This window comes from Acinonyx jubatus, chromosome A1, assembly GCF_027475565.1.
Source record: "Acinonyx jubatus isolate Ajub_Pintada_27869175 chromosome A1, VMU_Ajub_asm_v1.0, whole genome shotgun sequence".
NCBI lineage: Eukaryota > Metazoa > Chordata > Mammalia > Carnivora > Felidae > Acinonyx > Acinonyx jubatus.
Window position 1 is genome coordinate 13316698 of NC_069380.1, and position 25235 is coordinate 13341932.

Below are 25235 nucleotides of genomic sequence, written 5' to 3' on the forward strand. Positions count from 1 at the left end.
TGGTGAAATTAACCTTTGTCCAATGACACGTTTTCCACTGAAAAGACCTGGAAAACTCTAAATGTTTACCCTGAAAATTCTCCTGAGAATATCATAGCTTTAAAAAATGTTAATTTATACAGATATGAACTACTCAATTAGGCTCATGCTCAGAACAGACTTCTCTGACAAGAGCCGCCTACCATCTGTTAAGTCAACTATTTCCATTTCCAGTGATCCCTAGTTCATCATTTTAGCTGCTGGGATTGAAATTCTCAGTCAGTCATAAATATCATCTGTTCTATCCCTCCATCCTTCTCCTGTGTTCACTTAGGTCATTATTTTTTTTCCCCTTCTTTTTTAATCAAGAAATTTGAAGGCAACACCGCAGAAAGAATGTATAAACAATTTCATTTTCTTGGCCGATGGCTTTGAAACAGCCACTAGCTCAGTCTGATAGTCCAAGAGGCTGCTTGTTTTCCTAATCTCTAGAAAGAAACAGGTGGCAGGTGGAATAGAAAATCTCAAGTCCAGGGAGGATTGTAGGAGGACCTCATTTTCCATACCCATCTCCAGATCAAGTGTCACTTCAGACCAGCACATAGTTACCTCCTCAAATCTAGAAGCTCTGACAAAGTCAGAGATCCCACAACAATTTAGCAGTTATTTACTGCAGCGGTCAACAATTTAATTAGCATTGTTTAGTTTAGAATTTTTAAATCCAGCAAGCCTCCAAAAAACCCTTGAAGAGATGGTCACCCTAGCCATCTCTCTCTCGTGGTCCTTCAAAACCCTTTTGTTCTCTTCTCTTTAGTAGGAAAGCCTAGAAGTTGAGGTGAAGTCCTTTCCATAGGCTCCATCCTCTGTGCTCAGTGTCGCAGAACTCTGTGTAAGGAAGGGCTAAAGTACTCATTTAGTCTAGTCCCCTAACTTGAAGTAGTTGAGGTAAAGATTCTCCTTGAGAAAGACTTCTCTTAAGAAGCCTTTCCTGAACTGCACAAAATTTGATCAGATGCCTTTCTTTCACACCCCAAGGACCCAGAACCTGCCTTTGTCATAGCCCCTACATCACAATCACAATATCTGCTTCCTTGTCTGACTTTCCAACCAAACTTTAAGTTCTTTGAAGTTGGAAGTTCCAGAGTCTTCTTTGTACCCATGTTGTATGCTCAACACATGTGGCTCTCAATACATATGTTCATCTGTAATAATGGAAGTCACTGGGCTGCCATCTTTATAGGTATATGTGGACCCACACCACTGGCCCAGAGCACACAGACCCTGGCATGCCTGTTATTAAATAGACACAAGGATCCTTCTCTTCTCTTACTGACCCTTGGCTCTATAAGTTGCCCTTTGCCCAATAAAACCAATTTCTTAATCTATGCTACGTGCTGCTATTAGAATTCATCCAACCCTTGGTGCAGGACAAATGGTGGCTCAGATGTGACTCAACTCCTACATGAAGTTACATATTCGATGTCTCTAACACTGCAAGTTCTTACTAGAAAGTACTTTTTTAGGCCAACTCGGCCTCTTATTAATTGTTTAATACCTCTTGCCTGATAGATATAAGATCCAAAAAAGTGCATATACTTATTATATTTCTAGGAGGCCAATTATCATAGCAATTAAGCACAAGAGCTTGGATTAGACAGGCCTGTGCTTGGGTCTTTGCTCCACCGTTTTCTAGTCATGTGAACCTGTCAGAACCAACTGTCCCTTCTATAAAATGGGTGTAGTAAAAGTGTCCACTTCATTGGTTGACTATAACTCAGCTAGGCCACAGTAATCAACACAGCGCCTGGCATGTGATATCCCTTCATTAATTTTGATACTGTATCATAATTAGTGTTTCTGGTCAGTGTCTATCTTGACCCTTGGGTGCTTGCCCCTCTTGAGGTCACTGACCTAAGAGTTGCCTCTCAAAGTGTTTGTTTGCTATTGATTATGCCAATTCTCTGCTGTAATGTTATCCTTTAGTTCATCATCCATTCTTTTTTTTAAGCATAGCTTGCATTTTATCATTTCCTCAATGAACACCCCAACCTTTAATTTTCTTAACATTTTTCTTGTCTCTGTCTGCCTTCTAGGAGAAGTGCTGCACGTTACCCAGCTCTATGCCAATGAGCAACAAAATCAAACATGTTTTGTCAGTATAACCATCTCCGCTGTAAAACCAACACTACATTCAATGACAGGTCTGTCTCTTTTTTTCTGTTAAAATGTGTATTCCTTTTTTAAATTATGAAAGTATGAATATATTAGACAGGAGATAAGTGCTGACAAAGATGTGGAGAGAAAAGAATCCTTATGCACTCTTAGTGGGAATGTAAATTGGTGCAACTACCATGGGAAAAAGTTTGGAGGTTTCTCAAAAAGATTAAAAATAGAACAATCATATGATCCAGCATTTCCTGTTCAGGGCATATATCCAAAGGAAGTGAAAATAGGATCTCAAAGAGCTATCTGTAACCCCATGTTTATTGCAGCACTATTCACAATAACCAAGATGTGGAAACAACCCAGCCACAAGGAAGAAGGAAATCCTGCCATTTGCAACAACATGGATGGAACTTGAAGCCATTATCCTAACTGAAGTATGGTAGAGAAAGACAAATACTGTATGGTCTCATATGTAGAATCTAATAAATACTGAATCCATAGAAACAGAATAGAATAGTGGTTACCAGAGGCTGAGGAAGGGGGGAAATTAGGAAGTAGTGGTAAAAGGGTACAAACTTCCAGTTGTAAGATTAACAAGTTCTGGGAATCTAATATATAGCATGGTAAGTATAGCTAATAATACTGTATTATGTACTTAAAAGTTTTTATGAGAGTAGATCTTAAAAATGTTCTCAACACACACACACACACACACACACACACACACACACACGGTGGTAATTATGGAATGGAATGGAGGTGTTAGCTAATGCTATGGTGGTAATCATTTTGCAATACATAAGTGGCTTAACTTAAATGTTTTACACCTTAAGCTTACACATGTTATATGTCAATTATATCTCAATAAAGCTATGGAAGAAATGTGAAAGTATGAATGTATTTTTTTGAAACTAGTTAAATTATTCAATAATGTATAAATAAAAATTTGTTATTTATTTCCCCATCCCTTACCACCCCCACTCCTGACCTGAAGTACCCAGTGATAATAATGTGTATCTTTCTATACCTTTGTATTGTTCATACACACACACACACACACACACACACACACACACACATCTATGTAAATATATACACAGATGGACAGATGTGGTGTTACTTTTGTTTTCTCTCTTACTTCTCTCTTGATTTTATCAGCATTGGATTATACTAAACACATTATTTTACAGTTTTTTTGCATAAATATACCATAGATATTGTTTTTAATAGCTTAATGGAAATAAATAGAATAGATGTACTATATTTATTTGAACTTCTCATTATTGACAGATATTAAGATTGTCACCAATTTCTATTCCACTAAAAATAATGTAGTAGATAGCTTTATACATACATCTTTTATGTACCGAAACTCTCAATCCTTATTGCTCTTATTTTGATTCCTTCCCAGAAATGGGGCTATAGTCAGAGGGTACGTATAATGGAGGAGGATTTGCCAGGAAGCCAATGAAGTTTCAGCTTCAGAGCCCTGGTTGTACAGGCCCCTTAAATGGTCTAGACTTAGTCTTGTACTTGTAACTTTCCATTACTTTTCTTAAAGAATAGTGAACGAAAAGCAAAAATGAATGAAGGTAATGAAATGTTAAGTTTTGGGTTCCATGAATTCCAGACCTTCCTTAAGGATGTACACATTTCATTTTAACAAATACTGACAGATCATTTTCCCCACATGTAGCAACAGTTCATGCATCTACCAGCAAGCAAGGGGAGAGCCCAATGGTTCATGTTTCTGACAGCACTGGATGCCACTGGATTTCAACCTTCTTGCCAGTCTGATGGGTAAATATATGGTATCTTATTCCTTTACTGTCTATTTTCTTTACTTATGCAAATTTAAGCATTCGCCATATATTTATTGACCACTTAGATTTCTTCTGTGAATTTTATAGCCATTTTTCCAATGGAATTTAATCTTTTTCTCATTCAGGGCACTTTTGCAGGGATAGAGCAGTAAACAAAATCCCTGACTTCATGAAATGCTCTGCCTAGTGGAAGGAGATAGCCTAAAATCAAATAAACAAAAGTAGGAGGAATGTGTCAAAGTACCAAAGAGAAAACAAACAATGAAAAGGAAAAGCCCAGGTGAGAGAGGCTGCTCTTTTTTGTAAGTTGTTCAGGGAACTGATAACAGCACACTTGAGCAAAGATCTTCAGGTGGAGCCAAGGGAATATCTAGAGAAGAGCATCCCAAAGGGAAGCATCAGCAAGAGTGGAAGGCTCTAAAATGACAGCAGATGTGTTATATCCATGGAACAGCAAAAAGCCAATGTGGGTGGGGCCGAGTGGACAAGGGCAGGGGTGGGTGGGCGGGGGGGGGTGGGGAGGGGGGCACTGGAAGCAGGTAAGGAAGGCAGGAAGTAGCTGTCCATCAGATTACCCTGGACCTCCTCAGTCATAGTAATTGTGCTGGCTGTTACTCAGCAAAATGAGCCGGTCAGAGTTTCATCAAAAGACTGACATAGTTTAATTTATAAAGATCTCTCTGCTGCTGAATAGTAAATATTCTGGATATACTGTTATCTATCACATCTATATCTAATGCAAATATTTCCCCCAGTCTATTTTTTGTCCTTTGAATTAATGCTGGTTTCTACTGAGTATTAAAAATAAAAATGTTGTATAGTTAAATTTTTTTTGTTTCTTTTTGAATTTCTTATAAAAGACCCTCTAAAATGAAAGCTGTAGGCAATTCTGAATTTTCTTTAACATTTTGAAAATTTTGCATCATTTAAGTTATAAATACAAGTGTTAGAGATTCAGAATCTAAACTAATACCACAAAACATTGTCCCTTTTCTCTATGTCAGATGGTTTGGAATCACACTTAAGCACATATTTAACTCTTCAATTTGCTGAACTGTTTAGAGCTCCAGGGATACACAACTATTTTATTTTTCAGGAAAGGAAGATGGAAAATAAAAATCTCTGACCTAACACTGTTTACCCTCTTTCTCACAAAGATCAAATGACAAGAGTTCATCACAGCGAAATCTCGCTGTATAAAGACTCTTTTCTTGTTTCAGGACTGTGCATGAATATAGAAAGATAAATATATCAATACTCATGCTCTTTAAGAGATTAAACTATGTGTACTATAATCAATGAGTTAAAGGTAACACTAATATCTAGAGAAAAGAGAAGGAAAAAGCTTGTTTATCACATAAAAACAACCATAGTAAAAAGTTTCTTTGGGTGCCTGAGTGGCTCAATCGGTTAAGTGTCTGACTTTAGCTCAGGTCATGATCTCACAGTTTGTGGGTTCAAGTCTATATCAGGTTCTGTGCTGACAGCTCAAAGCCCGGAGCCTGCATTGAATTCTGTGTCTCCCTCTCTCTGCCCTTCCCCTGCTCATGTTCATGCTCATGCTCATGCTCATGCTCTGTCTCTCTCTCAAAAATAAATAAACATTAAAAAATGTTTTTTAAGTTTCTTAACACTGGAGTCTGTAGTTATTTACTCTTTCAATTATGTACATAAGTTTGAGGTGTTGAAGTATTAAAATTAATGCTTCAATATGGATCTGAAAGTTTCATATAAATAAATACTGAATATATAGAACCATATTCCTAACAATCGGATTTGTCATTCTGATTTATTTACTCAAATAATGTATGACTACCAGAAGTTTAGACAGTTTCTATTATCCTATTATCTTGGATTTCACTGACCTATTTTCTGACCTTTAACATATACACAGTTTGCTAAAATTTTGGTTGCAGGACTTAGTAAATTTTAGTCTGACCCAATTCTTCAGTATTCATGTAGGCAGAGTCTAAATCATAATAGATATAGCATGAGATGTAACTCTGGTCAATGTCCTTACTAATAGAGGGGAACAATGGCCTGGATAATGCAATAAAGCATGTAATTCCTGGCTCTCTCAATTGTCTCGGGTTGAATGGAGATGACAGCTGTCAGAGTGAAACAGGTGAGTGGGTAGGATGTGTGCCAGCCCTGCGGTCACTGCCCTGGACCAAATATCATCCTTCTGAATAGCCCTGGACACATCCAAATTTAAACTTTTATGCCATTGTTCTCTTCTATATCATTTTCTTTTCTTTTCAATCCCATCTTCCACACATCCTGCAGAGGACAGAGATGCCCCTGCTCCTCACCATGATCTCCAGCTGCCTGCTCAAGGAACATCAGAACCACACTGCCACTCAAGGGTGTCTTATTAGGGGAATGGCGGAGTCAGCCATGGCCTTTGCCAGCATAAAGAGAGTGAGTGTAAAATTATGGGGAAAGGAGATCACATTTCCTTCCAATCACAGCTTACGGGACAAGCTATGAAAGGCATTTACCACCAGAAATGTCATAAACATTCACAAGAGAGTTCTCGCCCTCTCGTAGAGCTCAAGGCTGCTCTTGAGCCAACTGCCATTAGTGCTTACTTGGAAACCACATAAGTATGTCTTTCCAGAGTTAAGCCCTGGGGCCACCTGTATGTGCTTTCTTTCACCTTGTCATGGCTATAGGACTCGGTCTGCTTTACTCTTCTCTTTGTGACCACACACATACACACACACACAACAAGCAGTGCAAAGGGCTGACATTCCCACAGCTTCCTTCCTCCTTATGGCCCCAAAGTCAAGCACACAGGCTCTTTCTGTTGTCAGACTTTTAGTCCTAATCACTTCAGAAAAACAATCATTGTGCTACAAAACCTTACAGAATGTTTATCTTCTTGGTCTCCAGGCTGTTGATCCTGCTTCCATTCTATTATAAAAGCAGAAAGGCCTGGTCAAACATTTGAGCTTTCTCAGTGCCCCCTCTATGTGCTCTCAGGTAAAGCTATTTCTTCTTTCAGGATCCAGGATCTTCCCTTATTTCCTTTAGGCTAAAATAAACACCTCTGACCCACATATAAAACATACTTTTGGATATCTCCTCAGATTTTCCCTGAGCTCTAACTGGGCAAGGAGAAAAGGCCACCAGCAGAAATCATAGTGTAATTTTAGAAGTGTTCTTTGACATATACCTCTTTGATACACATTTTAGACAGTTGCATAGTTTGGAGAAATGAGAAAAATAAACTTGGAAAATTCAGGAAGGATCTGGCAATAAATACAGTCTGAGCGCATTCCTTGTTCTTAATTGGACTCAAGAAACTACCCTGATGGAGTAGAGGAAACCCAAATGGAAACGCCACCTGCTTTGTGGGACCTGTGGTATTGGGCTATGAGAGTGAGGTTGGGCAGGAGATCAGGCTGTCAAGCACACTAGCGATCTTCAAGTGGGAAGTGGCCTCCAGGGTCCTCCTCCTAAGGAAAGTCCCCTGTGCACCCAAAGGAGGTGCCACCTCTGAAGGAGGTTGAGTATCAAGAAGGCTGACAGGCTTGGGGGTGGTGTAAGCCACAACCATATCAGGAAAGGCTGGTTTGGAATAGGAGCCCTCCATACCACCACCCATCTGCTCAGACCAAGCAGGCATGCCTCTCACCAATTCTGAAGGCAAACCACAGCAGAGCCTGGAATCCAGGGGGACTGGTGTCTGTCTCTGGCATATCCTTGCTAAATTCTACCCCATCTTTCCCTTTGACAATCCTTACTCTAAAGGAAATATGAGAATCTTTTTTGTTTTGAGAGAGAGAGAGAGAGAGGGCACAAGTGAGGGGCAGAGGGAGAAAGAGAAAGAGAGAGAGAGACAGAAGGGGGGCTCACCCAAAGTGGGGCTTGTATTTTACCTGAAGTAGGGCTGGAGATTACCTGATGTGGGACTTGAACTCACAAACCGTAAGGCTGTGACCTGAGCCGAAGTCAGATGCTTAACGACTGAGCCACCCAAGCACCAGGAATACGAGAATCTTATTTTAAAAGTTTCGTAGGTCATGCAATAATAAAAGTGAAAAATCGCTAACATTTATTGAGTACTTATGGGTCAGGTGTTCTTCTAAATATTTTACTAATGTTACCAACGTCACATCATTCTCCAAAAATCCTGAGAGGTGAGTGCTGTTATTATTCCTTTTTACAGACAGAATCCTTGGCTCAAGCCAAGGATTGAATTTCCCTTTCTTCCCCAATCAGCTGTATTCTTTCATTCAGATAGCAAACGTATATTAAGCATCTACAGGGCATAAAGCCACGTTCTAAGCAGTGGAGCCACAGAGATGAAAGACAGTCCCCACCTTCAAGTTGCTAACAGCCTGATGGGGGCTAACTGATAAGAACAAATTTAAAAATTTTGAATTCAGTATGATAGATGAAAGAGTACACAGACTGCTATGATAGATAAGAGGAGGCTCACCCGCGCAAGATGAGGGTAGGGCCTGCTACTGGGGGATGTGCGAGGTGGGTCAGGGAAGATTTCCCAGAGAAGGTGATAAAAGCTGAGTTGACTCTTACAGGACAAAGAAGTGCCAAGCATTAGACACGCTGGAAAAATGAGCTGGGGATCGTATCTTGAAAGATAGATATATCACGCTAATACACTGGGTTTTTATCCCAAAATTAATGGGAGACCACAAAGTGATTTTTTATTTTAAAATACACGCAACATCACATTTACCATTTTAATCACTTTCAGGTTCAATGACAGAGTTCAGTTCAGTGGCATTACGTACATTTCCATTGTTGTACAACCATCACAACCATCCGTCTCCAGATCCTTTTACATCCTCCCAAACTGAAGCTTTCTAGTCATTAAACAGTCATCCCCCTCCCCCACTCCCATCCTCTGGCAACTACCATTTGACTTCCTGTTTCTATGAGTTTACCTATCTAGGTACCTCATATTAGTCCTTTCGGGACTGGCTTATTTCACTTAGCATAATGTCTTCAAGGTTCAACATATGTCATAGCATGTGCCAGAATTTCATTCCTTTTTAAGTGTGAATAATATTCCATTGTATGTGTATACCATGTTTTGTTTATTCATTCACCCACCAAAAGACAGGCTGTTTCCATCTTTCGACTATTGTGAATGAATGCTGCCATGAACACGGGGCTCTCAACGTCTTTGAGCTCCTGCTTGCACTCCTTTGGGGTGTACACCCAGAAGTGGAATTGCTGGATCAAATGGGAACTACTTGTTTAATTTTTTTGAGGACCCTCCCTATTGTTCTCCACGGTGGCTGAGGCACTTTACATTCCCACCACCAATGCACCAGGGTTTCATTTTCTCCACATCCTCACCAATACTTGGTATTTTCTGTTTTGTTTTTTTTTAATATATATAATAGCCTAATGAATGTGAAGTGCTCTCTCATTGTCGTTTTGATTGGCATTTCCCTAATTATCGTAACAGTAAGCATCTTTCCATGTGCTTACTATACAATTTCTTTGGAGACATTTCACTCGTCTTTCACCCATTCAAAATGATTTCAAATCAGAGGACATAGGATCTGATCTGTGTTTCAGAAAGAGACCTCTGGTGCAGAAGGAATCACAGCTCAGAGGGCGAGAGGCTGGAGGTCATCCGGGAATGACATGACTAGGCCAGAACCACACTGGTGTTTGGCAATATGGTAAGTCGCGGGGAGAGAAGGAGAGAAGCTCCTTGCTGGAGCTAGGCTTAAGGCAGTGGGCCTGGGACCTATCTCTGCTCAGGCTTTACTCCATTCTATGGAGCACCTCGCCAGAGCCTCTCCAATCTTCCCTTTCTGAATTCTCTAAGGTTTCCTCCCTCTTCCTAACAGATTCCCCATCCATTTCCCTCCCTCCTTCTCCTTACCTGGTCATGAAGCGGTGTCCCCACCAGCCCACAGTTCTGCAGCTTCGAGGCACGTTTCCCTGCATCACTACCACGTATCCCTTCAAATCTTTTACTGCTTCTTTTCTTGCTCTGGGGAAATCAACCGCTGATGTACTTCTGCCTGGAGAAGTGGATGAGGCAGAAGAAAACCAACAGCTCTGAGGCCACAACAGGAGAAACCCTGGAAATAAGCATTTTTGTTTTTTTTTTTTTTTGACTTCATAAATCTCAATCCCCTCTTCTTGAATGAATCAATATCATTTGTCACCCTGTATTGTAATTGTTGGCTCGCTTACCTATTTCTTCTCAGGAAATTTTAAACTGAAACATGGTTATAATAATATTTATATTATCTTATACTTACAAATTACAAAGAATGGTATCAAATCCAATCTTGGCTGATCAGAACCAAAACATATGCTAAAACCATGAGAAAGAAAAGATTTTTTACTTCTTCCTAACATATGCCTTTTAACTTGCCAGAAAGGAATTTTAGCAGATATTATAATAAATATAATCAAGATATCAAAGCTGGATAATAAATGGTGAGGAAAATGTAATGGGAAGTGCTCAGGTTTTGTGGTAATTCACACTGAAGAGCAATGTTATAACCCCATTAATGTATCTAAATATGGGGAACAGCACTAAATATTGCACTAAAATGACTCTGTGTCACTTTTTAAACACTTTTAGATGATTAATTATTAGGTGGGGGTCAAGAAAATAATAAAAGAGATGTATTTTATTACAAAATTATACATTACCTATGATATGGGTTCTCATAGTGAAATTAGCAAGTCTTTGTCAGCAATTAGGATTTCATCAGAAGAAGCAAAGCAGAACTGAGACTTTTTTGGCTTTTCATAAAAGTTTTAACTGAGTAGACTTTTTCACTCCCCTTTTCCTCCCCCCTACCTGGCTCCTCCTCCTTCTTTAGATTGAGATTTCTGTACTATACAGTAATAAAATCCACTGCCAAGTTGACTCAGTCAATAAAAGCAGGTTTTGAAAGCAGAGATTTTGTAGACTCGTATTCAGAAGTTGTTTCCTTATCTCTCATCTCTGGGAAATGATCTAACATCAAAATATGAGGAAACAACCTTTTGAGTAAGAACTGACAAGGTGTTGCGCTGCTCTTCTGGAAGAAAAATCAACACTACCCTCAGAAAACAGAATGTGTTCTTTCTAGTAAATAAAGTTGCAAGCAGGTAGATGACAGTTTATGGGAAGAAAGAGTTGTTTCAAACCCTCCAGCAGGATTTTACACCGAACAAATGCCTTAAATAAAAATCACATCTGCGAGCTACAATGCTGCATAATGAACAGGACACTAATTTTCTTTGTGCAGTTAAATCAATAACAATGGGCAATGCTGAAGTTGCATGTTTTAGCTTTTGGTGCCAAACTCACTGCCTGACCCTCCATTTTAGAGAAAGCCAAATTGGTTGCTACTTTTAGATAAGAAACATCTATTCGAGGGTTAGTTTGGAATTAGGGCAGTCGACAGTCCCAAGGACTCTATTTGTGATGTACCAGTAAGGACCAAAATAGCTAATGGTACGACATTACTTACTGCAATCACTGACTTTGAAAACAAGAGGCTAAAATCATTAAGAAAAAAATAAAAACAACTCAAATGCAACAACTAAGAAAAGGGGCAAAGGGCACCTGGGTGGCTCAGTCAGTTAAGCGTCCAATTCTTGATTTCGATTCAGGTCATAATCTTCATGGGTTTGTGGCACTGAGCTCCGAGTCTGGCTCCTCCATGACAGCATGGAGGCTGCTTGGGATTCTTTGTCTCTGCCCCTCCCTGAACACACACACTCTTTTTCTCTCTCAAAATAAATAAATACACTTAAAAAAAATAGGGAAGGGACAGCAATATCGATTCACTACAGAAATGGAAAGATCAATAGCACATGAAAAAATAATATTCAACCTCCCAAAAGTAAAATAGAGAAATTCTAACATAACAGTATGAGAGCCTATTAAATTAGTTAATATGATAAGAAATAATGATGCCCTAGTTTGGCAAAATTCTTGGGAATATAAATTAGTATAAACTTTCTGAAAACCAATTTGATGTATATATCAAGAGTCCTTAAAAATACATCCACTTAAGGTCCATAATGTCCCTGCAAGGAAACCAACGCAAAGAATAGAAAATTGGACAAATATTTACTTACCAATAACATAAACAACATGGTTTTTAAAAAATGAAAATAACATAAATGTCCAAAAATAATGGAAAAGTTAAATTAGTTTGTGTATATTATGGAATATCATTCCACCATTAAAATTGTGTTAATGAAATGGGGAAATGCTCATGACACAATGTTAGATGAGAACAAGGATATAAAAGTATTAATATATCATAACTCTAATTTTGTGATATATATCTCTGTATGTTAAAAACATATATCCATATACATAAAAATAACTTGAATTGATAAAAATTAAAATTTTTATGTTTATGCAGGGATAAAAAATGGAAAAACACATGAAAACTATAACCAAAGTTGCCTCTGTTTATGTAGCAATAAGAGAAAGAAAAGAAAATATATTAAAATTGAATCAAAGGTGATTATAATTTTTTTGCACCTTTCTGGTTTTCCAATTTTCCCGTGGGGAGCAATGTATGTATTAGGATTTATTTGCCACAGCTCAGCCCAACTAACTTATGAAATAAAGAAAATTTATTGGCTTTCATAATGCAGTGGTTCTGGGATAAGCATTGCCTCAAGGGTGGCTAAATACAGGGGCTCAAAGTAGTTTATCAGGATTCTATTTCTCTTTTAAATTATACTTCCTGTGTTGGCTCCTTCTGAGAAAGGCTGTCCCTTGAGGTCCCGGTTCTAGGGGCTGAATATTTTAGGTTCAAGTTCACATGCACAGCCAAACTCCTAAGATCCATTCTGATCAGTCTGCCTTAAGTCATGTGCTCAAAATAAACTAATTACATGTGGGAGAATGCTAAGCACTGACTGACGCTGGTCACGTGCTCTGCCCTAGTCTCTCTGGGAGCCCTACTCATACCAAGTGGAAAGAAAATTAGGAAGACACAGATTCCCAGAGAAAAATCCAAGCTGCTGTCGGGAAGGGGAGGCAAACAACAAATACTGAATACAAAGCTGTATTCCTTCTATAAGGGGAAAAATGTGACTTTAGTTTTTTTCAAACCCTAGTGCTCCTCCTCTTTTCCATGAACTCTGAATCCGTTCTCCTTTCTCACTAGTAACAATTGTCAGTCTGTTAACATTTTCACAGGATAGAAATGTTCAGTTTGCCAATGGCAAATGTATTGCCTATACACTTCATAACTGCAAATGATATTTCTCATGAATATTTAGAAAGAGTGATAAGGTAAAAATCATGGTTTCTGTTACAATTCAAAGTAAAATTTTTAGTGACGAATTAAAAACTGGTGTTGTCAATAATCCCATTCTACGCTTTTTCCTCTGTTACATCAGACCAATTTATATAAAATTACTCTATTATGTTGCGTATTGTTTTGCAGCATTATTAGAGAGACAGAGAAAGATAAGAGAGAAGGAGAAAGACACCCAGGTATTAGCTTCATCTCATCTAATACTTCTCTGCCTTATTTGGTGATGGTAATATTTGTCAATTTGGGAACACAACTTTCACTAGGATGAGTCTTAAAAATCATTTCAAATATATTCTTCTAACTTATTCATTGTTCATTTTTCAGTATCAATACTTTTTGAAATGTAATGCAGACTTTCCTTTAAGCCTTTCTTCATTTATCTAAGTGAATTTGGTGAGCACAATCTTCCTCTGCCTCGTGAAGATAATTTACCCTTGAAAATCATTTGTTAAGTGCATTCTCATAAGCTTAAAACATAATTACCATTAACTCTTAGGAATATGCATTTATACTAAGACAACACCAAAGCCCATAAATATCAGCCCAATTACTTCAACAGTCACATTAGTTGAATGACCTAACAAGAACTTTTGCTTCATTAATTACACTAAATTATGGTTGTTCTGTTATTCTCATTAAGTTCTTGCAGAGCAATCATGTGATATATAAAGATTATTCTTACAAATAAAACATTGGGTATTCAATGTTTATATAATTCAGTCTTCACTACAAAATCATAATCATAATCATAACCAAAAAAAATCACTGAAAATTAGGGCAAATTATTTCATACCCATCAAATAATTTGACATCCTTAAGGCCTGAGATTACCATGGCCATAAACTACAAAACACTAAGTCTCTGAGAGAACTTCAATGTATCACATTCCATCAAATGATTTTGAACACAGCCATATGGTGCTTCTGGTCTGGGAAGGTTCAGCTACCCATGTGATATTCAAACTCCAAATCTGTCCTCGTAAATGCAAAGAAATGCCCTATTAGCCAAAGCGAGGGTACCCAATGAAACTTTAGGGGAAAAAAACCAAATTCATGTCACTGAACGCTGTGTCACCTAGCCACTTCTCAGTGCAGCTGACAGTCTGAGTTTCAGACTGCTTACAAAATAATCCCACCAAGCAATGAGCATTATCAATATCTTTTTAAATAGCAGGTTCTAAAAAAAAATGTTTCATTTACCTAAACTAGTTGAAGATATTTGTTTTCAATTACTCAACTAAGTATCTTCGTGTCCCATCCCATGGTTAATCAGTGCAAAACACATAGACAACATATGATCACAATCATTATTCTGTCTCGGGGAATTTGCTGAACTTGATTGTCTAAGAAGGTGACTGTTTAGCAGCGTCCATAATCATTGCTGCCCCAGGCAGCCACCTTGGACTACAAAGGTGGCAGAAACCAGCCAAGCCTTGGGGAACTTTTACCTCATCTGTACCCTCCAGTCCTTTTCTTTGCAACTGCATATTAGTTGTCAGCTTTTTGCCCAGCTTTATGACTAAGGATACTATCCTGAGAAAACACAGCCCAATGACAAAGAACAGCTCTAAAATCGCAGTAGGACCAACAACACTTGAATCTTTACTGTCTTTGGAAGGAAGCATGTAAAACAGGAAATGAGCTTTAGCCTTGACATTTGCCTGTCTTGGTAGAAGTTCAACAAAGAGCTGAAAATGAAGTATGCTTCAGACTTTAAAGGTAATGATGAAATGAGAGGGAGGGTGTCCGTCAACACTATAGAAGTAGCTTCAGCCATGTTAAAATATTTCAAAGAAATGAGCCGTTAGAGCAGCAAGCACTCCATGTGTTTGTTGTTCAGCCCATCCAAAGTGCATCAACAGGCTTTTTCTAAAAGTGTGTGGATATAATACTTTGAGCTGAGATCTGTAGCCTTAGCCTTTTAAGATGATATCTACAGGTTGTCATGGTAACTCACAGGGCACCATCTTTAAAAACATTAAATTCTGAGGAAAATACACACAGAGAAATTTCAGCCCTAAAAGCCATTCCCTCAGACAAATTGTCCATTAGCCTACATATCTCTGTCCTTTTAAAGCTTTGCTTTGATTTTTATTTTCATTCCGTGTTCAATGAATACAGAACCCTGAAACAAGTGAAAAAAGTTTGAAATGTTTTACTATAGATTTTCATGATACACTCTATATTAGTTTTAAACTGAATGAGTACCACCTCTACCACTGATATTTTTCTTCCTTTTAATTGACTTTTTTAATATGAGCTTTTCCCTTCTATCAGTAGAAACAACTTTTGTTCTTTTCCTCTTAATATTGTCCTGTAGCCATTATTAACTTGAGGGACATCTTCCTTACTTTGAAATTGTGAGGTCTGGATGTCAATCCATTTGTCAATACTTTGGAGACACAGTGACTTTCTGTCCACACCCATAAGACTTATTTTTGTGTGTGAGTCATGGAGGAGTTAGCAAGTTTGACATTGAAACTTTCTTTATCTTCACATTAGCATTTGCTAACCCTCCAGCTGGATTATGAAGTTTTGGTAGATTAGGGAGGGTACTTTATGACTCTTTGTGTCTTTAGGGTTAGAAGCACTACACACAGGGGTACAGTAAATATTTTATGACTTAGAACCCAACTTTAAGATAAAGGCACTAAAAGGGCCTTCTAGGTCATCAAATCTACCCCCTTATTTTCATAAATTAGGAAAACAAAACAAGGAGAGGTAAAGTATCTTAGTCCAAAGTTGTATCTAGCTAAAAACATAATTTTGAGGTTAACAAAGGGGATTCCAATCTCCATTCTGCCAGTGTGGGGAAAGCAAAAGGAGGCAAAACTAAGATTCTTTATTCATACAAAAAACTGCTAATAGCTGTTCCTGAATTTCATACCTCATTAAATTATTGTTTTGAGGTTCCAGTTCCATAATACCCTATTCCAAAGAGAATGTGCTAAGCATTAGCCACATATGAGGTGCTAGGAAGAGAAGGGGTATAAAGAGATAAAGCACATGAGGAAAGATGAATGTAAACAATAGAAGAAATTAAATAATTGTTGATAATATTGAGCATCATCTTGTTCTTAATTCACAGGCAATATCATACCAAAAAAGTGACTGCATTTGGAAGACTAATAGTAGGGAAAAATCTAACAGGTTAGATTTAAGGCCTCCAGAAACGGGGGTAAAAATAACTGACATAAGGCAATGCGCTAATCAAAAATCTAGAATAGACACAAAGAGTATTATAGAGCAGGTTCACCTTCTTCTCTGAATTTCTTTGTAGTTAAGCTTTGTTGGGAAGCTCTAGTGGGGAGAATCCCATGTGTGTATGCGTTCTATTAGTTCATTTGTATCTGTACCAGAAGGCAACACAGGTATTTAGTAAAGGAACTAATAAAAAACATGTAGAGATCACAATGGTGTGTGCGTGTGTGTGTGTGTGTGTAAATTTAAATTCCCGATGTACTGATTAAAAAGAAAGTTGGCTAATAACAACTTACAGTTGTATAAGGCCCTTGCAGTTTATAAAACTTACATTTAGCGAAGAAGAGCTTCCATAAATCTCAGATGATTGGACGAAGAAGTGTTCTCATACTTGTTTATTGATGAAGCCTAGAGTGGTCAAGTGATTTATACAAGGTTATATGCTGAAGAGTTCTGACACCAAATATAAGGCCTAACTATTTTGGAGAAAGACTCCTCTCTATTACTTTTGTGGGTCCCATTCAAGACTATGTCACTACCCACAGATGGCTTCATGGAGTTTGGGCACATGTGAGGGAAGGAAATAAAACAGCTGTTTCATAAGCAGTTAATCAGTTTGAAAGAGAGGTTTAGGGGCTTAAAATGAAATTTTAAATCAATGAAACACTATCCTATGTGTCTTCTCCTACAAAGGTCACATTTGATTCGTTAGAGCTTCTACCAGGAAGACTACATTGAAGAAGAAATGACTGGTACATCTAGATCAAACTGTTTCAAGGGCCATTTTACTATTAATTTTATAAATGCAATGGTAAACAATTATTGATCATAAATCAGAGCAAAGTTAAGAATAACAATTACCTCTATAAACACATTACCAATTATCAGTAATGATTAGGGAATCGTAATTTAACAACTGTACTTATACTAACAGTCAATCATGGAAGTTTGGGGAAAGAATTAATAGTTTTTCAGAGACCACCTGGAAACATGATTTAGCATATCAATTCTTGACATTGAAATCTGACTAGAAAAGAATGAATGACAAACTTGGGACCAGCTTGAACAAGGCTCAGGAAATTCCCAGAGTTCAGTCATATCCCAGCACTGGCCAAGCGTTGGTTAATAGATTCAAGCAAGATTGAACAGACTCTGACACTGTTGAATGTCAGATGGTAAAATCATCATCTACAGGGGCACCTGGGTGGTTCAGTCAGTTGAGCGTCCGACTTAAGTTCAGGTCATGATCTCATGGTCTGTGGGTTCAATCCTCACGTCGGGCTCTGTGCTGACAGCTCAGAGCCTGGAGCCTGCTTCGGATTCTGTGTCTCCCTCTCTCTCTCCCCTCCCCCACTCATGCTCTCTCTCTCTCTCTCTCTGTCAAAAATAAATAAACATTTAAAAAATTTTAAAAAGTTATCATCTATAGAATGATAAATAAGCTACATGGAAAGAGCTAAGAAAACTTCTTGTATTTCCTAAAAGAGATATCAAGAGGATCTAGGGTTAGAGATCTTACAATGAAATTCTCTGCAGAGACCTATGTCAAAGCCCCTTTGGATGGATAGTGTAACCATGACATTCTTGTGCAGGAAGCATACATGTGCAGAAGTAGGTTTAGATGCATGTGAACCTGTGGGTAATATTATGAGATTAATAAATCTGCTGCAAATAAATATTTAGGCTTCCATGGGATTCCTTTTTTTTTCTCTTCCATAAAATTTTACAGTTTGAGAGCATATTGATTTTTTGTTTTACATTATCTCTCAATTCTATAATGGTGGTGATTCTCAGACTGACTAAAAATGGTGAGAAATCAGAGTGCGTGTCAAGAATAAATAAAGCCATAGTTTTCATGTATTGAATACATGCCATGTTCCAGTACTGTACTAAAACACTTTACCTTGAAGGGATTCAGAATATACTACGCCCAAATTTACCACTTTGTTATGTGGATTATTTTGAGTTGAGGGCAACCAACACCCAGTTGACTAAGGAAAAGCTCTTATCTCCCCCTTAATGGCCTAAAAGAAAGTATAAATGTCCCCATATTTGAGGGAAATCTACATTTATAAAGGGAATTTCTTTTAGAAATGGTACCTGTTCCAGGGAGAGCAACTCCCAGAGATGACATCTTTTTTTCACCTGAGTGACTTCATCTACATAGCAAGGCAACCTCTGTTTACCATTTTTCTACCCCCCACATTCCTTCAATTGCCTTCTCCCTCACCTAGAAGTCCCAAACCGGAACACATCCCTTAGCTCAGGATGGTATAGAAGTCTCAATTATCTGGCTGTCTTTGGAAGTCTCCTATCTTTGTGAAATTCCCATGTTTATGTACTAATCAAATGTATGTTTTTTCTTCTTTGTATCTATCTATGTCAATTTAATTATTGGACCAGCCACAGAACCTGGAAGGGTAGAAAGGAAAACATTTCTTCCCTACAGTCTATATCATCTTCTGTAATCCTCATAATAAACCTAACAGGTGGGTATGATCACTTTCATCTTACTCATGAAGAAATCCAAGCTTCACATAGTCAAATTAATTGTAGACCTGGGATTTAAACCAGGTCTTGTCTACCTATAAAGCCTGTATTTTAATGTCCAACTTATACAACCCCCAATAGGAAGCAGAGAGACAAACAGAGTTCCTTGATAGTTCAAGAGGCTAGAAATGTTCAAAGGGCACATCGTTAGTCTTTCCTCCTTTCTTTTATCTCAAAATGGCCTGCAGGGGAGAGAAAAGAGGGTTTGCTCCAGGGCCCATAGACTTTGTCTCGGCCTGCCTCCATAGAGAGAAGGCTTTTATTTTTTTTTTTTTAATTTTTTTTTCTCAACGTTTATTTATTTTCGGGACAGAGAGAGACAGAGCATGAACGGGGGACGGGCACAGAGAGAGGGAGACACAGAATCGGAAACAGGCTCCAGGCTCTGAGCCATCAGCCCAGAGCCCGACGCGGGGCTTGAACTCCCAGACCGCGAGATCGTGACCTGGCTGAAGTCAGACACTTAACCGACTGCGCCACCCAGGCGCCCCGAGAGAAGGCTTTTAAATAAGGTCTCATCTATGAGCAATGGGATGTTTCAGGTAATAGGCAGAAAGTTTAGGATTCAGCGGGGGGTTTCCTGGGTGAGGGTAGAGGCTCAGAGTTTGAATCTGAAAAAGGAGCTCTAAGCAGGTCTAATCAGTTTAATCAGAGGGCAGATATTCTTCATGTATCCATGCTTTCTCCTGGGCTGACCTCAAAGTTTGCAGCCTGAAGAACACTGGATGCCTACTTTTGTTTTTGTCTGTTTGTTTTTTTTGTTTTGTTTTGCAGTTTCATTCTCCTCTACTCAGGTAAAGAAGTGTTCGGTCCTCCAGGCTTCAGATGGTCTTTCTTCTGACTCTATGGTTCTCCCTCCTGGAAATGTGACCCAACCCTATGTATAAACTAATTCCTATATACTAATTACATGTATAAACTAATTCCTCCCAAATGTGTATCACTAGGCTGCATCCCTCCTCAGATCAGAGCCCTAAAACCAACTGCCTACTTGAGTGTTCCTCAAACATATCTCAGAGGAATCTCAATCACATAGTGTCTGACATCAATTCCTTGATCTTCATCATAAGACCTGATCCTCTTCCAGTGCCCCCTGTCTTGATGAATGGCACCACCACAAGCACTAGAGACCAGAAGGCACCCTTGATGCCTCATTTTTCATCACTGCTCTATCCAATCCATCACCAAACCATTCTTTCTCTCTTGTCTGCCCCACAACTCTCTGTTCCAGGCTATCATCATCTCTCACCTGGACTTCCAACTTCTCGCTGTCCTACCTACATCCATTTTCAAAGCCAAATCAGGTCATATGTTAGATATCCCAGCTTAAAGTCCTTCCTTCACTGGCCATTGTTCTCTGGAAATTATAGAACTTTCTTTTTTTTTTTTAATGTTTATTTATTTATTTTGAGAGAGAGAGAGAGAGCACAAGCAGGGGAGAGGCAGAGAGAGAGAGAGAGAGATGGAGAGAGAGAATCCCAAGCAGGCTCCATGGCCATCAGTCCAGAGCCCAACATGGGGCTCAGTCCCACAAACCGTGAGATGATGACCTGAGCCAAAATCAAGAGTTGGAGGCTTAACCAACTGAACCACCAAGGAACCCTGAAAATGTATTACTGTTAATGTGGCCTGAAGGGCCTGCATGATTCCCAGCCTCCCCCTACACACCCCTACAGCCTCATCTGCCCCGTGGTCTACCTTGCTCTTTCCATTCACCACTTCTCAAACATCTTCCATCTCAGGGATTTTGCATATGATATTTTCTATACCTGGATAGTCTTCTTTTTCTTCTTTGCCTAGTCAATACCTCACTATAATTCCGATCTCAGTAAAGGCTTCCCTAACTTCCCTAACTAGATCAAACACATTTATTACAGGCTCCCTTAAATAGTGTAGCTCTTTTCCACTTGTAATTAAACATTTATTTGTGAGTTCATGACATCAATATTTGTTTCCTCAACTAGATGTTAAGTTTTTAGACGGCAGTCTATGTCTTTTTTAGCTCGCCATTGTATCTGTTTAGTAATGCTTAATTTGTTTAATATCTGAGAGCCAACTGAATGAATAAGTAAATGACTTATGTTATGGGTGTGTTAAATTTCAGTAACTGCTATAATCCTAAAATATTAACATCTCTATTTAGAAGCAAGTTTTGGCTCAGGTCTTTTTTTGAATCTCACCTTCTCAATGAGACCCAACCAAATTATTTAACACTGCAATCTATTCATATGCCTCCCACCAGGACTCCCTAAGTCCCAAGGCAAACTCAATTTTTTTCTTTTTTTTTTCTGTAGCATTTATCACCTTACAATACATTGGATGATTCTACTTGTTTATCATTGTTCTATGTTTTCTTAGACTCTGTATTTGTCTACTCATCATCCATTCTTCACAGGGTGAATCATAGTACATATATTTTCCTATTTTCTGTATTCTTGATCTGGCATTTGTGGACTCACTGACTGGAAAGAAACTTGCTCTTCTCATGTTTAGACAATTCCTAGACTAGCAGAGTCCTTGTCCAGGGGTCTTTCACATGCAAACTAATCAATCCAAAGCCCACACCTCAGCCATCTCCTTGAATCCTTACATGGCCAAACAATATTCTTTGGCCCTAAATAAACTCAGGACAAGGTACCAGAGAGCCATTAGGAAAATCTGTAAGCCCCAAAGCTTGCTGGAATTATTCCAACTAGCCAAACCCTGCTCTGCCTTGACTTTCCTATGGAAAACACAATAAAGGACGCACCTGGGCTTTTCCCATGCTCCTTTTCTGCCTCTGGCTGGCACTGGTGCTTCCCCCTGAGCCCTGAATGGCATAGTGTATCCCCTCCTGTCAGGAAATGTAAGTAACAAAAATATTCTTTCTGGGCACCTGGGTGGCTCAGTCAAGTGAGAGTTCAACTCTTGATTTCTGTTCAGGTCAGCATCTCACAATTTGTGAGATCGAACCCTGAGTTGGGCTCTGCACTGGTAGTGCAGACCCTGCTTGGGATTCTCTCTCTCCCTCTCTGTCTGCCCCTCCCCTGCTCATGGGTGCTCTTGTGTGAGTTCTCCTTCTCTCTCTCTGTCTCTCTCTCTCAAAATAAATAAATAAATAAATAAATAAACTTAAATATATGTACATGTATATATATGTGTGTGTGTGTGTGTGTGTGTGTGTGTGTGCGTATATATATATATATCTTACAATGGCATTAGCCTCTCCATATCAGCACTCATTCACCTCGATACATTAAAATCCCACATTTACGATAGAGGCAATCATGTTACTATTTACCACCCGGCTCCCTCCTTCACCAATGGAAAGCAAATGTAATAAAGTCATGGACCTATATCTGTTTTGTTCCTGCTTTTGATGTCCAGACCAGTGCCTGCTACATAGAACTTCCATAAATATATGTTGAATAAATGAATGTTTCTGATCCTACTTCTGATATAATGCTATTTCAGATTTTGAGCTTCTCCAGGACAGAAATTTTATCTTACTGCCCTTCAAATGACCAGGCTCTTTCTTAGCATCTGGCAATTGGTGAAAAGCTCAATAATGGTTTAGTCTAATTCGTGTAAATACTGCATTCTGGGTAACTTTTGCTGGTCCCAGAGCTCTGAGAGTGACCCTTCAAGTTCTGCGGTCAGCAATGGCTTCTGTTCTCATTACCAAGGAATCTTCTTTCCTGCATTTTTTTAAAAGTGGTTTCCAATCACAGAGTGTATGAGCTGTGACCAACAGAAATGTCAGAACCTGGGTCAAGAACCCTGCTCCACCTCTAACCCTGGGTGTCCTTGAACAACTGAACTGATCATTATGGACTGTGTCCAGTACTATCTTCCTGAATATGTAAGGATGGGAAAGACAAATACACAGCATTCAATGCCTCCAATATGGATTAAATTAATACCCAATTAACTGACTTTTCAAGATTTCTTTGAGTTTTATGAGCTCATGGTCCATTTGTGGTTGCTAAACATGACTGATTTTTCATGCATTTTCCAATTCTCCTTCCAAACAAATGATAAGGCAACGTTCAGTGCTTAATCTTTACATATTCAAGGCTACACAACACTTATTTTTTATATTGCATTAGCTCACCTTCTATTGATAGATACTGTACTCTTTAAACATGTTCTAAGTCCAACTCTTGTAAGCTCATTTGCACAAATATAACTTTGGAAATCCAGAATTCTCTTTATAAGTCTAGGAAGGTTTTGCTCTGATAATAACTGAAAATATTGAGCACAATGTCTTATCTTTTACCAATGAGGAAAAGAGCGTCCAGAGCAGTTAAGTCATTTGCCTTAAGTCACGCAGCCAGTAAGCACTAAGAAGAGGATTCACACTTAGGTAGTTGTCTCCACACACTATGCACTTAGTCGCTTATGCACGTTGCCTCTATGGGGTAACTGAACTTCACAACCGAATTCTTACTGACTTGAATCTATTCTCTTTTATTATGATCTATTATACAAACACATTGTTTATGATACATGCTAGACTTTCTTAAGTCACATACTGTTGGTGGGTGAGTATAATCATCCTTGTTATCGATCAGAAAGCATATGTAGACAGATCTACAGTGACATTGAGGGAGACAATAGCCAGAGTGGGGTTAAAATTCATAGCTTTGGTATCCTGGTATTTTTATCAGTCCTTTGAGAATGTATACATTCTATGTGATTTTTTAATTTCATGGAGGTGTTCAGAGGCTGCAGGCAGAATCAGACTTCACTTTGGGATAACGGTAGCAGCTTAGATTGCAAATTACTTTACAGACATTTTTGTACAGGTAGCGGCAGGTATGTTTGGGGATTCTAAGTTCTTTCCATCAGAATGCAGAAACACCACCAGCTGCCTAAATTACTTTCTAATACACTGGGTCTTCATTATGTCCCAATTGCCCACAGTGTGTGTGCCTTGTCAGACTCAGATTTTTGAAAGCAGTTCAGTCTTGAACCACTTTAGCTAACATGGATTTCTCCCTCCCTATTCACTTGCAGTCCTACTTTCTGGTGCCCGATCTCTCTTTTTCAATATATTTGAAAATGCTTTTATTCCTTTTAATCCTTTCAGCTTTTTTTAGCACAGTCAGCAATTTTCAGACCTTATCTCTTTCCTCTTGGCTCCAACAGTCTGTTGTTTGCATTTCCACAGTTTATTGGCAGCACGTTTTTTGACAAAGCCATCTTGAAATCTAATTGAATGTTTCTTGTTTTAACATTTCTTTTGCTGAAGAACACTGGACGGCTGGATTCTAACACTGGCCTTTCATTAACCTTCTACCTGCACTCCTGCCCTATAAGATAGTTAAACATTCAAAATGCGCAAATCAATACGGGTTGAATTAAAAGAAAATATTTTGAGAATACAGTTGACCCTTGAGCAACACATCGTTGCACTGCACTTATACATGGATTGTTTTTATAGTACAGTACTGTAAGTGGCAAATGTATTTTCTCTTCTGATGTCCTTACCAACATTTTCTCTAGCTTACTTTATTATAAGACCACAGTGTATAATACATACAAAATACAAAATATGTGTGAAACAACTGTGTGCGTTATTGGTTGAAGATTCAGTCAACAGCAGGCTATCAGTAGTTAAGTCTTGGGGGGATCAAAAGTTATATGTGGCGTTTTGAGTACATGAAGAGTCTGCATCCCTACCCCCTCGTTGTTCAGAGGTCAACCGTATTGTAACATGTGGAGAAAAAAGTGCCACTAAAAGGCAATTTAGACTGGAGCCAAAGAAAGCATTATCACAATTTCTAACAACCTTGCTGGGACACACATATTTTACTTTCAGTTCCAATAAATTTCCTAAGTGTCCAGGAATAAAAAAATACCAAAAAGTCAAAAAGAAAAGAGAGAGAAGATTTTGGTATGCTGGTATATCATCCTGATTCAATGAAAGCAGAAAAAAAATAATTTTCTACTCAAATTCTATCTTTGACATAAATAAGAAACAATCAATAAAATAAACAATAAAAAATAAACAAGCAATATTTCCAAAACTGATGGTCACTGATAGTGAAGATTACATTATTTTTCAGACATGCATTGAAGTTCTACCTTTTATTCTTTGGCTTAATTACAATGTACCTCAGACTTTAAAATAACTGAACACAAGCTCCTGTAATCCGATGTCATACTTTTATTCAGCTCAAATGCATCTTATTATCTCCCAGAACAATCTGACTACATTATAAATAAGGAATGAAGGACAAAAAAAAATAGAA

The 25235-nt window shown here is 38.4% G+C and overlaps 1 long non-coding RNA gene across 3 annotated transcripts in view; it reads right to left on the minus strand.

Annotated features, from left to right (window-relative positions):
• The window catches only part of LOC113600780 (uncharacterized), a 71624-nt gene that overhangs the window by 25195 nt on the left and 21194 nt on the right, over positions 1 to 25235 (minus strand). For all 3 annotated transcript variants that reach the window (XR_003421870.2, XR_003421871.2, XR_008294987.1), the window contains one exon: positions 9841 to 10042. This is a non-coding gene — a long non-coding RNA (uncharacterized LOC113600780). The remainder of the gene's footprint in view (positions 1 to 9840; positions 10043 to 25235) is intronic.